Here is a 17019-nt window from a genome sequence, read left to right as displayed (position 1 = left end):
ACTTAATTCATTAGCAATAGAATGGAAAGACCCGGCTTAGCAATGCTGTGCAACTGTTAGTTCAGGGAGAAACCCCACTGAATTTTATTACTCCTCTGAATACTTTAAAATCAGTCTTTTGTGTTACTTTCTTGGCTTGATTTTCTCTCAGTGTTTCAGATTAGGCTATTTCCTAAGTACTCTCTCCAGGTATTCAAACATCTATTTCCAGAACTTGGCTCTCGAGAATTGCTTCTGCAACCTCAGGTTCTTCACTTCCTTCTCATTATCTCCCTCACTGATTTCTGTATTGTGAGCAGAATCAAACGAGGCCAGCTCCTATTTTGCACTTCTGATCTGGCTTGAATGACTATGTCTCTATTATCCTTTGTATGCATTTTATGCACCATAAACAAAATTTGGGACAGCAGAGTCAGTAGAAACTACTTGTACCTACCTTTTCCTGAAACCAAACTTACGCATACAAATGTGATTTGACCTTGTGAAAGGAGATTCTTGGGCATCTCAAAGTACCTCAAGTTCTCTCACCTGTCCAGTGTCCTACATAAAGTCACCATATGCAGTTGGGATAGATGGAGACTGTTCAGCCATGTCTTGAGGGGCTGGGGCTGTTTGCACTTCAGATAAATGTGTGACTAAGTGAGTTTCAAAGTGCCTGCAGTACAAGCAGACAAATGTGGAGATTTGCTTAGAGCATGGTGGCTGAGTCACTGTAAAGCAAGCCCCATTTATGTCTTACAAGTCAGCACTTTGCATACCTGATGAATATAGCCTTTAGCCCATATTTACAGATAGACATGCCCTCCCTGCTGACCAGTCCTACAGGATACATTACCTCAAGTCTTGATGTCTTTGCCCTTATGGCAAAGAGAGGGAATGATGTCCTGGGCTGCGCTGACAAAGCATTGCCAGCAGGTGAAGGGAGGAAACTGCTGGTCTGCTCAGCAATGGTACTCAGTACTGGTGAGTCCCACACTGCATTGGAGTACTGCATCCCATTCTGGATACTCCAGTGCAACAGATATATGGACGTACTGGGCTTCCCAGTGGAGGGCCAGCAGGATGCTGAAGGGACTGGAGCATCCCTCTGATGAGGAAAGAGCTGGGGCTGTTTAGCCTGGAGAAGAGAAGGCTCAGAGGGATTTCATCAATGTGTAGGATTACCTTAAGTGAGTGGGCAAGGAGTGCAGAGCCAGGCTCTTATCAGCAGTGCCCAGTGAAGGGACCAGGGGCAGTGGGCACACACCAGCACACAGGAGGTTCCTTCTGAACATCAGGAAAGAGTTTTTTACTGTGAGGGTGACTGAGCACTGACACAGGTTTCCCAGGGAGGTTGTGGAGTTTCTTAGAGATATTCAAAATTCACCTGAACATGGGCATGGGCAGCCTGCTCTATGTGGCCTGCTTGAGCAAGGGAGTTGGACAGAATGACCTCCAGAGGTCCCTTCCCTCCTCAACCATCCTGTGATTCTATAATTAATTTCAAACACAAAAGTCCAGCACAGTTCCTGGCAGAACCTGAACATCCCCTTGTCCTATTATTTCTATGTCAGTACTACAGTGTTATATGAATGAGTAGGTATCTCTTAGGTTATTCAGTTTCCTTATGTTCAGACCTCAAACTTTTTGGATGTTGGACCTTGTATTTGAATTGTCATTTTAGCTCTTTCCAGTTCTGTACTTCCCTCAAAGTCCTCCACAGAAATCTCAAATGTAATTTCCATCAGCTGATGTGTTCAATCATCCATTATCTTAATCAGTCATCTTTTGTGTATGTTAGCCTATAGTTGTGTGTGTGCCAGTTCAGTTAATATCCTTGATGCATAAACATCTGGTTTGCTAACATAATGATTATTATTTTTGCCATAAACAGAAACAAAAATTAGACGCAAATGCTGCCACTGACATTCTTTGAGGTAATTGGGTTTTTCTTTGCCAATGGCTTATAATTACTGTATAGCTATTTTTGTATATAACAGATTTCATAGTTCTAGTAGAAGGGATGAAGTCACTCTTTCATATCTATGGAGACATGGATCAGCATGCAGTATTCTACTTGATACAGTAATTTACAGGAGCTCTGCATTGTTCCTGTTTGCATTGTGAATTCAGAAATCTGTACTTGCTATAAAAATAGCATATGCACACCCTTTAAGGCAAATTCTCCCCTTTTTTCGTTTGCTGAGAAATTTTTGTTTGCAGAGAAATTTTTTTCTTTCCTGGTACCATTTCAAGGCTTTTGTTTGCACCTTTAAAACTCCTGCCATTCCTAGTTTGAGGAAATACCATTTTGACAAAAAGCATTACTTATTTATGAAATATTCCCATTACTGCTATGGATCATCAAACCACCATGAAAACACCCAAGAAGCTGAATTTGAATGCTGCTGTGGTACAATGATTTATGTTCTTATGCTTCTATTAGTAATGCTTTGTGAGTGATATTGACAGACACAAGATTTTCTATGTGCAATATGATTCTTGGCCTTGGCAAGGAAACTATTTTAGCTTAATTTTCAGATTGACAAGATTTTTTTTTTTAAACAAAAATTCTTCCTTTCCTAGTAATCACTTTTAGCTACAGTTATTTTAAATGACCAGTAGAAAGCCTTTGTGTGAGTGGAAGGACATCCTTAAAAGTATGAAAAAATTTCTTGGTCCAGTTAGCTGCATGCTAAATAAGCAAGACTGAAAAGTACTATCCAACCAAAACTAGGTGAAAACCAGGTAACTCGATATGTGTATGCATTGTTGTTGAATATTGGAATAACAAAACAAGCTTATTATGCCTTTTTCTCACAGCAACTCCATAATTCCAGAAATATTAACAATAAAAAAGTATACATTCTTCTTGCTTGAGAATAGATGTGAAATATCATTTTTATATGTTTTGGTCATGCTGTCTATGACTATTCATTTATCTGCTGTGGGGTAGAAAAACAGACTGCGGATTTTTTTTTTTTCAGGCTCTACCTTTCATTTTGCAAGATGTAAAATTTTTTCCTCTTAATGATAACTAGAAAAATTGTTCTTAAAAGGCTTGACCTGGGTGCTTGACTTTTTGCCTAAAGAGGGCTACACTCACATAATTGGTGTAGAAAAAAATGTTACCCCATGTTATCAGCAGATACTAAAGGTGTGTTTTATCCTTTCGTGAGTTCAGTATGTGCTTCCAAAGCCATCAGCCTGAGATCTCACCTGTCGCCCTGGTTATCAAGAGTTTTCTAAAGCCTTCTGAGTTTACATTCTTGTAGAGAACTTTCTCACACAACTTTCTGTAAACAACCTATTGTTTTGCATTCTTTCATAGAGGCGGAGAAATTTGATGTACAGGTAGTTTGTCCAGTGTCGTTGGAGAGGTGGCGCGTTCACCCTCCAATCCACTGGCATCTTTTGAGAACTATAAAAGATTGGAGTCAGAAAAAATAAATTAGTCTCTTCATCGTGACCAAGGCTGTGGTGCGTCGTTTTTGCTTGTGTCATCTGGTGACACTCACCTCACAGTTTCTTACATTATTTGATATTTTTTTAGTTCCTATGCAAACCTTTCCTTCATTTCAAGGAGGATTTTGCTTGAAGGAGCTGTGCAGAAATGCTCCTGTTCATTATTTGAGGTGAATTCCTAAAGTTGTAAAGGTTCAGTGCAGTTAGGAAACTTGTAAGTAGGAGTAGAGAGTGAAACAATGATGTAGTCAAGTGCCATTACAAAAATTATGTTGGTATTTGCCTAACAGCCCTCCTGAAATCTAGGCACACCCTTAAAGAGTACTCCTTTTTCTTCTGACAGCAAAGCCATTCAACACCAGAGCTTCTTAGTAAGGCATGGAGGGACTGCTCCATAGTCTTCTCTTCTACATTGCTTAATTAACCAGTAAGTTAGTTAGTAAGGATTATCATTCTCTATGCAAATCTTACTAAAAGGTTATGAAAAGCCAAATGTCAACAATTACAACTATCATAACTATCATAACAATAATCTATTGTAGGTTTTTCATTAGTGAGTCCTTCCATATTTGTTAACTTGGTCAAGAACTGTGAGAGGAACAGATCTCTCTGCAGTAGCTTCTTCTAAACAAGACTTTATGAAAAATGTTAACAGTAAAGCTTGTGCTGCCAAAGTGACTGTCCTTTGGCATCTGAGCCTCTGCCCGGAGAGGATGTTCTGCCTGACTGGCTGTGCTACCTTTCTACTCAGGTCCCCAGAAGTGTAAGTTATCATTGTTTTGACACAGAGCACTGGCTTACAGGACAAGCTTTGTAAGTGTTCTTTCCTTAGTACAATACAGTCAAGCAAAATGCTTGAGCAACATGACAAGAAATGTTTTTTTTTTGTAAAAAAGAGGAAGAAGAAGATCATGATTTTAATAGGCATCCATCTGCTATGTGACTTCATAGCTTGTGAATGCTATGCTGCATCCATCTGCTATGTGACTACAAATGGCTTTCTGAAACTCTTAAAGAAAAGGATCTCACTCCATAACTCAGGCTTGGAAGACTTAAAAGATGAAATGGGACAAGGTGAAGTGTCAAAGAGGGAAGTTTCATTTACAGTTATTCAGGAAAACAAAGTTCTGACTTGTCTGTGTAGTTCTTGGAAGATGCTCCAGTCTGGGATGTCTGACTTGCTGTTGGAGAGGTCTAGTCCCAGCTGGAAGAGAAAGGTAATATTTTCTGTGACCAGCAGGACTGAAGACAAAGCCCAAAACTTCTAAAACCAGAGTTTCTAATGACACACTTCAAAAAGAAGAATGAGCCTGGGAAAGTCAGAGGAAGAGTCCTCACAGAAATAGCAAATAAGACCTGTCATTGCAAAGAAATCTAACTCTTCTGCTCTTTCCTTAAAAATGCTGCTGTAAACCAGAAACTTGAACCAGAAGCGTGATGTTTATCAGGTTTCCCGAATCTCTGCGAACAGTCTGTGTGTATCTGCTCTATTTTCTGCTTTATCAATGTTTTAATTTCCAAATGTCCTCTGTCATCTCTTCTAAAGCATTCAAATCATGAAGTATTCCTCCAATAGATCTCACATGTATTTACTGTAATGAAGTCTAACTTGGAAGTACATGATGTTGATAGGGTTACCTTCCTCTTTGCATATTTTGAGTGAACAAAAAATATGGAACAGTTACGAGACATCATATCTTAGAAAAGATCTGGTCTGTAGGGTCTAGCAAGCATGGGATGAACCCTCCTAGAATACAGAGTTGAACAGCTAAATTGTAAGACTCAGGTTTGTGCCCTTGGGCCCTTGGTCCTACAGGGAAGTAAAATTTCTGTGTGTACCAGCTCACTGTTTGCACTCAGTCTAATGGTTTCCATTAGAAGGCAATCACATCTGCTGTCCTATAAAGCCTCTGTTTTGGACAATGAGAAAGTCAAGTGTACTGATGATATCACGTGATCTCAGAAAATATCATTAATAGGTTCCAATAAAGCACCATGTTTCTGGTAAGAAGGATTTAGCATAAGAGACCTTCCTCTTTACCTTTCCCAGTAAAAAAACGGTGATGATGATGTAGAATGGTGTCATTACTCAGGTTCATGGGTATGTCAGTCAGGGTGGGGTGGTCCTAAGGATAGAACTTGAAGGCATGTAGAAGATGTCTGTTGCTAATGCATACCAGTACATTAAATTAGTTAGTTGCCATGTATTAAATATATGCATTAAGTGATCTTTTATTTTACTCTTATATGGATTTCACCACTGTTCCATTTAGGTGACTATTTTGTGAGAAAGTTTTGCATAATCAATCCATGATAAAAGAAAAATGAACTCAGTATTATATAATAAAACAATAGCAATAATAATAATAATAGTAGTACTAGCAGCAGTAGTAGTAGTAATCCCCCCCTCATGACTCCTTAAAATCTCAAAGCTGAATGTCAAATAAATATGAGGGGAATGAAACTAATCAAGATTTTGTTTGAAGAATGGGGATTTTGTTTGTGTTTCAAATGTATTGTTTGCTCTTCTGAACTTTCAGAACAATATGCTACTCTCAGGTACAGCCATACAGCCGTAAACAGTAACAGTATTTGTAGTCATATGTTCAAAGAAAGAAGTGAGCTCTGAAATATCTTCACTGGATTCTGTTAAGGATAATTTTCTAGAATACAGACATTTTGCATTAAAAGGAACTCCAGTACACTGCTGGACACCTCCCCCTCCCCTCCACTGATGGACCTGTAGTAGCAATTTTCAGCAAATGCCCTAAGAATAAATGCATCTATGCACAGATTTAGATCCTGATAAAATACGAATCTGTTTTACAGCATGGATTTGATGCAGAAATTACAGGGTACAGTTGACTCCTGCCCCAAAAGCAATAAATAAATGTAATATTCACTTCAATACCATTACCCTGAATTTACATGACAGGAGCTGAATTTACATGACAGAAGACTGCCTCATCAGTCTCACATCTACTCAGGAACAATGGATTTTAGAGAGACAGAGTCAAGGGAAATTGCCCACTTGTCATTTTCTTTTTTCAGCTGACCCCTTAATTTCAGTATCTCACTTCATCAATTTCTCCAGTCATACTTATAGATTTATGGTATATTTTTCTGTCACACATATACCTATTTATATGCACATCAGATAAATATTTCTGTTAAACACAGCTGTATCAGTTATACTTTTCCTATTAGTCTTAAATGTATTTTCTTACATTTCTTAGTGAAGAATAGGTCTTTATTTTTAAAAGTGTTGTCACAATATTTGTTTGGACTACTATAGAAGCAACTTACAGGTCAGAAAAGGACTTGCTCCAAGGATTTTTTAGATTTGTTTTTCTTCTGTTCCCAGATTTCATTCTTCCAGTTGCATATTTCTCTTGGTAAAGGATGTTTTGGGATTTTTTATGAACTGTTAGCATCATACATGAAAAAGGCAGGTTGTGTTACTAAGTTAAAGACCCTAGGATGGAGAAGCAGTGAGTAACTGACAGCTTCAAAAGCAGCTGTTTGTCACTAACCTCTCCCAAAATTAGCCTGGAATATTTATGACAGAAGGAAATGTGCTTTTGGATGCCAATGCTTAGTTGAATAGTTATAGTTTAAGGATGTTTTATTATTCTTGTTGTTGGACAGAAAATGTTGGTTATATCTAAATTTCAGATCAGTTGTGGCTTGTGATCTCTCCTGTGAGAAGAGTTAATAAATCTTGGACTGTGTTCATGAGGAGGATGCAGCTGTTGCAATTCCTTGTCCTTTGAGGATGCCTAGACTGACCCTGGGTATGGCATAGAAATGGGATCTGCAGAAGTCATGTGCCTGTACAAGCCTGTAAAGAATAGCACAAGGTGATGTCTAAGACCTGCTTGTCAAGGATGTAAATGTTTCCTTTAGAGCTTGGGATGCATTTCTCTTCTTTGGCTTGACTGCTCTGATTAAGTCTGAAAATTCTTTTGAGTAGCTCCCTTTGAAGATGAGATTATCAATCCTAGTCTTTTTTCTTAAACAAAATAATCAGTATAATTTTGGACCCATTGTGAGGTAATCTAGTGGTTATGGCCAGGAGAAGGTAAGTAAGGACTTAAATTTCTTTTTACGCAGTGGGGAAATGCTTTTAAAGAAAGTCTTTCTTGTAAAGAATACTTTCTTGTCTGGAAGGTAGATGGTGGAGATTCAAAACCTCAGACAAAGCATGGGAATTATGCTAAAGCTTTGATGCCATGGATCAAAGATACATATTTCAAACTGTTGTGGAAACAGGCACCATTGCTTCATCCTTTAATCAAGTGGTGTGCTAAGAAGAATGACTGTTAGATTGAGACACAGTATATTGTCATGATCATCTGGCCTTTGTTTTTTTTCATGTATGGTTGAGGTACTTTCTTAAAGAGCAGAATGCCCCAAAATTCCTGTGACTTTCAGCAGGACAGAGGAAGAGATCTCACCTTTAGCCACAAAGGGATATGGCATCTGGACCTTAAGCTATGTTTAGGACTCTTATTTAAGGGTTTGAGTTTTGACTTTAAAAGATCATTTGTAAAAGTGATGAATAGCTGTCCAAAAGAGTAGGAACTTGATTTTCTGGAAGAATAAAGGGCTTAGGGAGCAGTTCTGAGTCTTGTACTCAATGGCTGTCATATTCAGAGCCACTAAATGAGCTTAGTCAAAAACAATCCTTGTGCAGAATGCTTCCCTTCAACGTTAATTTCAGCTCTCTGGCAAGGACAAGTGAGCATATTGGCTTATGGCTAAAAGATGGTAATTGAAACAGAGGGCTAACCTTTCCTATGTGTGAAGTTTCAAGGTTATATGCAGCACCTTCACTTCATGTACAACACATTTGTACTTCCTTGTGACGCAGCCTGGCAGACTGGTTCATAGAAATCACAAATTATAAAGCCCAAGCTGTCAAACTGCACCCTGAAAGCTTTTAAGATAAAATTGCTTCCTTGTCCAGTAATGTGTCTTCAAAAAGCTTAGTGTATTATCTTTACTGGAATATAAAAACTAACAAAGACATTTGAACAAAGAAAAAAATAATCTCATCCTACCTGGACTTGTTAGGTATTATAATGCTCAAGAAAAAAATGTTCTGCTTTTCCTGTTGATGACACTGAAAAAATAACTGAATTTCCATGTCATTATGGTTGGTGAATTGAGCAATTTCTCTGCTTGGGAAATTGTACTCAGATTATAGATTACAGAGATATGTAATATATATCTATAATATCCCTATATATCTATATGCTTATATTTGTATACATGTGGCTAGTATGTCTCTATAATCCATATGATTAGATGGAGATATAGATATAAATAAAGATATATAGGTCTAAAGATAAATACAGATATTTTATTGGTGCATAGCATGGTTCAAGAAACAAGTATTAAGATGGGGTGCTTTTCATTGCTCTGACCTCATTCACATGTTAAGTGGGCAAAAAACCCTATTGCTCCTGGCTGGAGCAGATTGATTTTCTTAGTCAGTATGCCCCCACATTATGAAAAAAAGCCTCATCAGTATCCTTCTGAAACCCTTCCTAAGTGTTCCCTGTGCTGTGCACAAAAGAGCAGAATCATCTCGAAGTTTTTACCTTCAGAGTGCACACGCTTCTCTGAAACTGCATATTTCCTATGTAAAAATGTTTTTATATTTTATATTTAATATTTGACTTAAACAAGCCAAATGGGCTAATATTTAAAGCATTAAAAGTAGATATCTCAGGCTTAAACAAGAAATGTCTTCAGAAAGTGGAGAGAGAAATGTCAGTAAATGTTACAGAAATAATAAAAAAGGAAATAAATTTATTAATATTGATGAAACATATATAGGTAAAAAAAGTATTAAATTGTATTTAATTGTATTGAATTCTATTAAATATATTCAGTTCCAGATATTACCACTGGTTTAGTTTGTTTGCTAGTTCTGCTACATTCACTTTGCAGCACTACTCAAATGTTCAAATAGAAAAGAATGCTGTATAGATGGAAATACCTTCCAAGTTGACATATATCTTCTACTACAAGTGAGTGCAAAGAAATAAGACAATATGAAATACTGTAGTGTCATCCTGTCCCTTTAAAATAAAATCACTGCTACAACTCAATCCACAACTTTTTCATAAAGGAAGACATTTTCAAGATTTCACATAAAATAGCACTGATGGTGCTCTAGGATGGCCCTGCTTGAGCAGAGAAGCTGGGCCAGATGACCACTGTGGTCCCTTCCAAGCTAACCCATTCTGTGACTCTGTGAAAAATGGAGACTTGTAGCTGTTACCACTGGAGACACTTAATTTTCAGCTCAGTCATGCACATGTATATGTGCAATGCAGTTGCTAAAGTGAACAAACTCCAGATGCCTGTTGCTGGGGTTATTGATGTCCTTTCTTTAGAACCTTGCACAGCTGGTCTATTTAGTGTCTTTTGAAGTACTGCTTTGATTGCCAGTTCAAGTTGGGTTTTTTCAGGTTGGTAGATCATCATATGTTGAGCAGTTGATCATTGCGTTTATGAACTGCAGCCTTGTTGTGAATCATCTTGTGTGTAAATCTGCAACCAGTTAATGTGGTTCATAAAACATAATGACTATAGTGAAACTGCTTCAAATGTTTGAAAATACCTGTTCCACTTGTGATATAAGCCTTTGCTATCTCATTTCATGAGAAAGGAAAAAATTAATACAAAGTGGAGGTGAAAATATAAGTTTGTGAGTCCTGATTCTTCATTGCATAGGCATAGAGAAATATTTGTGCTGAAATATTTTCCCACTGAAGGGAATTGTCTATGCAACTAAACAGGAAATCCCACCAAACGCTTTTTATAGGGTGCAATTCAAAGAACCTAAACTAGATTGTGCTCCTTAATTATCCCCTGGAGGAGCGTTTCTCTGTCTTGACTCTCTCTCAGCACAGACCAGTACAATTGGTTTGATGAGGGATAGAAATTTCTGGGTTCAAACTGGGGCAATTTATTTGGTGAAACTTCAGGGCAACAAATACCCATTAATTCTCCTTGTGAACAAAACTTGAACACCAAAAATTTATCAGCTGAATCTGCTTCTGGTTGTCAGAGTGTATCTCCATATGAGTTTTATACTTCTCCAAATCCGTTATCTTTAGTGAAGACAGGTTTTATGAGATTTCTCTATAACCTGTATAAATCAGATCCACATTTTTTTAAAGTGTTATTTTTGCAGAAAGAGCTGAGCATTGTCTAATAATTACTGTATATGTACTGTGACATAAAACTCAAAGCAGTTACTTGCTTTTTTTCCAGCTTGAAATAAACTGCTCAGTTCTTTACATTCACTATTACTGTGAAAATATTCAGGAAGCTGGAATATTTACTGAATAGTTTTATATGTCCTAAACAAATAAAAACAGCAGAGAAAAAACATCAATTTTAATACAGGAGATGAAAGTAGTAATCTCTAAATATTTTCTGACCCTACAACACCTTAACAGCAGTCACTGAAGTATTTTAGAGAAACAGAATAACGCTTCAGAGAGCAGTCCCTTAATATCTAATAGAATACAGTAAGGAGGGACCATAAAGAGGCTGTGAGGTCTTGGGAAGATGTTGACTGGCCTTGCATGTAGCTGCCATGAAAGCAGGTCTCCTGCAGGTCAAACAGCAATAAAAATATTATGTTGATAGATCTGCATGCAAGTTTTGCAGAACTACTGTAATTAGAGGTAGGGTTTGCTAAACTACCACGGTGGAATAAATAAGGTACTTTGTCTTTTGAGAACAGTGTGTGCAGGACAGCACAGTACAAAGTGCTGACATATACAATAATGTCAGATATTTTATGGCCAAAATTTGGTAGAAGAATGCTATTTAGTAAAGTATGTGGATTTTTCTGTAATTTCTCATATGGGAACTTGTTTTTCTTTGACAAAGAGTCACAGAATCCCTGAAAAAGCTGAGTTGGAAGGCACCCTGAAGAATCATAAAATCTCCTGGTCCTACGTAGCACCATACCCAACACACACCATGTGCCCGAGGGTATGGAATGTCTGTCTAATTCTCCACTCCTTGAATACATACACGAACACACATATACGTATATGGAAAGTAAATAGCTTTCATCAGATCTATCATTTTCAGCTCTGAAAAAAAAAGGAAGTTTGAGGGAAGAATGTGTTCCCAAACAAAAGCAACAGAATTCACAGCTGTTATGATTCACAGACAGGTGGCTATGTACATTCAGGTTGCCTTCATTTCCTTGGGAGAAAGCTGTGCATGCATGCAGTAGAACTGTGTTTGCAATACTGAAAGAACAATTTCTGGTTTTAGAGTGATGCAAGTGCAACACTTTTGCTACATATTGAAGAAATTCATTACTATGAGGGTGGCAAGGTGCTGGAGGTGGTTGCCCAAAGTAATTGTGGATGCTCCCTCCCTGGGAGTATTGCGGATGGGGCTCTGAGCAACCTGGTCTAGTGGAAGGTGTCCATGCCCATGGCAGGGGCATTTGGATGATTTTTAAGGTTCCTTCTAGCTCAAACCATTCTATGATTCTGTTTGGAAGTACCATTGCAAAACAACTTACCATCCCTGTCATAATTCGTATCACAATATTCTGTGGACTCTGTATTTGTAAAAGCATAGATAGGCTGCTTTAAAGGGAATGAAATTTCTGTGGCTTTGTCTTATGCAGAACTGTTTCATAATCCTAAATGATTGGTCACAAGACTTGTTGGAGAAGAAACATATTCCAGATAGTGAAAAGAGAAAAAAATTGTTGATATAAAATTGAACCCACTGCAGCACTAAGTCACCTTTCAGACATTAGGAAAGAAGGTAGAAAACAGGTTTACTCACCAGAGCTGTCTTCTGTTTTCCCCTTCTCTTTGAAACATCTTGGGTTACTTAAGGTAATAGCCACCAAATTCCTTCATTATTTGTCTTTTTAAAACATAGTTGTTTGACCCAGATCATGGGAATAGCAAAAGGAAAGAGAGGTCTATCATAAACACTCTGTAATACTCTGGAATTTCTCTTCTTCTAAATTTGCCTTGATGACATTTCTGAGGGTTTTTGTTTGCTTGTTTGGGTCTTTTTCTTTTTAGTGTTTTGTTCTTAGTTTTTTTTTTGTGGGGGGTGGGGGCAATTCCACTAGGCACAAACTTTCCATAAATTTCAGATGACTATTCTTTGGTTTTGCTATGATGACTATTTAAGTTTATAGACTATTTGATATACTCAGATTGTTAATTTCCTGTTAATAAATGTCACCAGGAATGTACAGTATTTTGTCTGTGCAGCCAGACTGGTGAACACAGGCTGGGATTCTTTTGGTTGTCCTCAGATCTATCAGAGTTTGCATGAAGACCAGCCAATAATGCATTTCTGATTTCAGTTCATCTACTGAAACCAGTTGCAAGGCCTACTTTAAAACTCCTGGTTTATTTCCAGTAATGGAAATCTTATTTATGGGGTATGGGTGCAGTGCCTGGGGAAGTTCTGAAAAATAATGTGTTTTAAGAGATTAAGTACAAAAGACAAGGCCATAATTCAATAATGTAAAATACATATTTACAATATTCTGCTCTTATGATTTTCAGAGATTTTTCTCAACCCCTTAATCACCCTAGACCCATCGTGGCTGTTTGGACCTTTGTTTCTATGGCTTGGTTTAATTTTGAATCGTTCTATTTAAAAATACACCCCAGTACCACCAGGAGGTGTCCGTGTGCCATTCTTTTGTTACTTTCTGGGGTGCTTGCCTTTTTTTATTTTTGGGGGGAGAGCTCCATAATAATTCCATAAGAGTAGCAGTTTCTATAGAATCATTATTATTCATATTATTATACACTGTTGTTGTTTGCACTTCCAAACAAATAAGGATGTTGTGTTTGTGTCTAGAGAGTTCTTAATTCTTTCCACGGATGAGAGAATTACGGATGAAAAAGACCTGTTGAGTCATCCATCTTTTTCCCTTCTGGCATGCCCTGTTCTGTGAAATATACTGTATAATGTATTGAGTGAGGATATCAGTCTGTTGCTAGGGAAATGATGACTATAATCAGATGTTACACAGTCTACATTTTGACTGCATTGCAGGATCAAAAATGAGGCTGTGAAAACAAAGATTTTTACTGAAACACTTAAGTTGTGCCCTATTTGCACTTTAGTGTATACTTCAAAAAGCTAAATATCTCACAGTATTTTTATGTTGCATATTCCCATTTGGTCTGTGAAGTTTAATTGGAAAATATATAGTGTAGTTTTAGTGCAAATACAGGCATAAAAATAGTACAGATCCATAGGAAATTATGAATAACTACAAGAAATTCTATTACGCTTCAGCCTAAAGGAGAGCCATTTTTATTACCACATGGATATTCAGAAGTATGCATCAGAGTGAACAGTAAATTTATTTTCATCTGAACATCAGTTTGGGAGAAAAAATTAATTGATAAAATATGCCTGGTGATAGAAGGCATGGTTCAGTTGTACTCCACAGGGTGTCTTGAAAATCCTGTTCCAACCAACCTAAAAGACAGTGTGTTGCAACAGTCACAAGCATTACCAGTAGATGTTGTGCTGAGGGAGGGCCGTGTGCAGGAATGAAACTTTTTTCGTGGCTGTACAGTCAGATAGAATTTTTCTACTTTTTATTGCATCTTCCAACCAGTTTATTTTGATAAAGTGCACACAATCCTTGTTGAGAAGAAATAGTTAGCATGAAAACAATTTCCAATTACAATGGCGTGTTGTATGGGTTATGGCAAAACTTCTTAAAATGTTAAAAGCTTCTTGAGTTTGCCAGATCTAATTTACTAGCCACATTTCTGTGAGGATATGATTTTCAGGCTACCTGTGTAACACCCCAAGCTTCAAGCCCCGCTTCCAAAATTTGTGCATAGTGTTGATGTTTTATATTCATTTGTAATTATAATTTTCCACAAAAGCCTAGCATAGCCTCTTCCAGGACCAATTTATTGGATTCCCAGAAGTGATAGAAGTTCCAGGACTTTTTAAAGTAGATCCTGACCCCAAAGATTCATGTATGTTCTGTTCTATTGATAGAGAGAAATATTAAAGCAGCAGATATGTATCATTACAGTACATGTGTTCCTGCATCAATAGCCAGCTGCTCACTGAACTGGAAAGAATGTGGGTAACAGAAGGCATTTTACTGTTGACTGAAGTAGTGGGAAACAGTGAAATTTCACTAAGACTTAATGATAAGCTTCCCACATCAAAGACATGGCTAGTACATACTGGCTAGATACTTGCCATTTGAGGACCCTAATAATAACTGAATTTTTCTAAGAAAAATGCATAGTTTTGCTGATGAGCATATTCTGATACTGAATTCCTTTGCACAATCATGTGTTGTTCTTTTTTTTAATTGAAAAGAAGAACCTGCAAATAAAAAGATATGAGTAATGAAACTGATCTGTTTGCATGCTGTGTGGTTAAAAATATAATGTTTTCTTTGCTGCCTTGTAATCCTGTTTCTGGGTTCATACTTAAAAACGGTTTTGTGTATCTGTTTGCAATACCCATGTCTGATGAACACAATGAGACATAATTTACATGCCAATGCAACAAACCAAATGTAAACTAGATCAACTCACATGCAGAGCTGCTCAAGATTTGATCCCTCCACAAGGATCTCCCATACCTCTTGTAGGTGATATGTCACTATTTCCTATAAATTACTGCCAAGCTACCTTTTTTAAAATTACATCTCTTATCCTTTTGTATGCAAAAACACGATTAATTTTTCAGGTTCAAAAGGTTTGGTTTTTTTTTTTTTTCCCACAAGACTAGATCTAAGCATTAACTGATTAACCACTGATAAAATAGGTCTATTATTTAGCAAATACAAAACACTTATCATCTGTCTTTGCTATTGAAAGAAGATGGTGTGGATGTTTTATGAATGTTTTTGTCTCAGACATTTTGGGAGCACTCAAGATCGTCTGCCTCAGTTCAACTTTTGTAAAGCTACTTGCTGTCACACTACACTCATGGATCAACACCAGAGAATTTCCTAACAGCAAATAGGACTGAAAATGTATGCTGATGGGTAATTTGCTAAAACCTTACCTTAAGAACTCATAAGCAAGTCATCACTAGCACTGGTCTTTTTATAAACATTTGGTTTCAGGGTACTGAAGCATGTGTTGCCTGAAAATACCAAATGATCATTTATACACACATGTCATGTGTTGACAAGTCTGTCCTGTCCTCCATTCTAAAACATCAGCAGCTCCTAATGTAAAAATCAATGCAAAAGGATAGAACATGAAGTCCTTCTGTCCCTACTCTCTTGCAGGAAAAAATAAGTTCAGCTGAAGATAGAGAGAACAGGGATAATGTTCCTGCCACTACCCTTATTTCTATAGTTTTCTTATCTGTTAAGTGTTTCTGCCTTTTAAGAGCATTCTGTTTTTTATGTTAGAGAACAAGAGATATCTTTGATTTCATTAGAACCTGGTGATACTAGGATTGGTCTCAAGGGTACGTGCCACAGATTTATGGATGTTTCTGTTATAGTGTACTGTTGAGAACCTGAAGTTGGTTCTGAAATCAAAATATCACCTGAAGTTGAACAATTTGACTTATTTTTAGCTATTATCAACACATCCAAACTGTTCATCATATGAGGGAGGAAGCTATTTTGTGCACTGGGCCCACCTGCCTTACTATTAAGAAAATATATCCTCCTCATATTGTTGGCCTATCTTCTTGAATTCATACTTCCTTCCTGGCTCTGTTGCTTCTCTTGTGAAAAAAACTTTGAAACAGATCCTGCTCTGTGCATTGACCAAAAAGATTAAGTGAAACAGTCTTTCCTCTACAAGACTTTAGTCAGTCAATATACAATAACACAGCACTCCATGAATTTCTAGAGTATTACTGTACATCAGGGAACCACAGGAAAATAAACCAACCAGAAAGAGATGCAGAGCAAAACAAAGTAACAAGTCAGCAAAAATCAACATTCAACTAACCATTACCACTGCTGAGGTAAGGCAAACTCTGTCAAAGCTGAGGTTACTACACTGTGCTCAGTCTCAACAGCAGCTCTCGGTCTTTCCTCTGAACAAAATTCAGTGATGTTTCTGAAACATAAAATACAAACATTAAGAACACCTAAAATTCTCCAATTTTACTGTAGAAATTCCATGATAACCCCTTTGGTAGTTGCTCCTTCAGGGAATCAGATCATTAATTATCCATTTGCCCTCCTATGAGGATAAATCTCTTCCCATTTCAAAATTTTGGGATATAAATGCAAGAGAAATTACACAGATGAGGACAAAGTATACTGACATTTTTTCACATTCAGCAGTTGTGTTATCAAAGGTCATGGTGAACTTTTAGCTGTAAAATGATGGTTTGATGAAGTAACAAATGTGTGTGCTTGCTTCTGTCTTTTAACACATGCTTCTTGAAGAACATGGCCAACATCAATGGAAATAAGCTGAAGAGAGAAATGCCAGTATCTCTGTCCAATTATAGTGCTAAAAGTTCTGTTTGTTTCAAGTGGACAGGGAACCTGAACCCTACAAGTTCAATGAATATAGTCATAGACTT

Source organism: Vidua chalybeata, chromosome 1, assembly GCF_026979565.1.
Source record: "Vidua chalybeata isolate OUT-0048 chromosome 1, bVidCha1 merged haplotype, whole genome shotgun sequence".
Lineage (NCBI taxonomy): Eukaryota > Metazoa > Chordata > Aves > Passeriformes > Viduidae > Vidua > Vidua chalybeata.
This window is presented reverse-complemented; position numbering follows the sequence as displayed.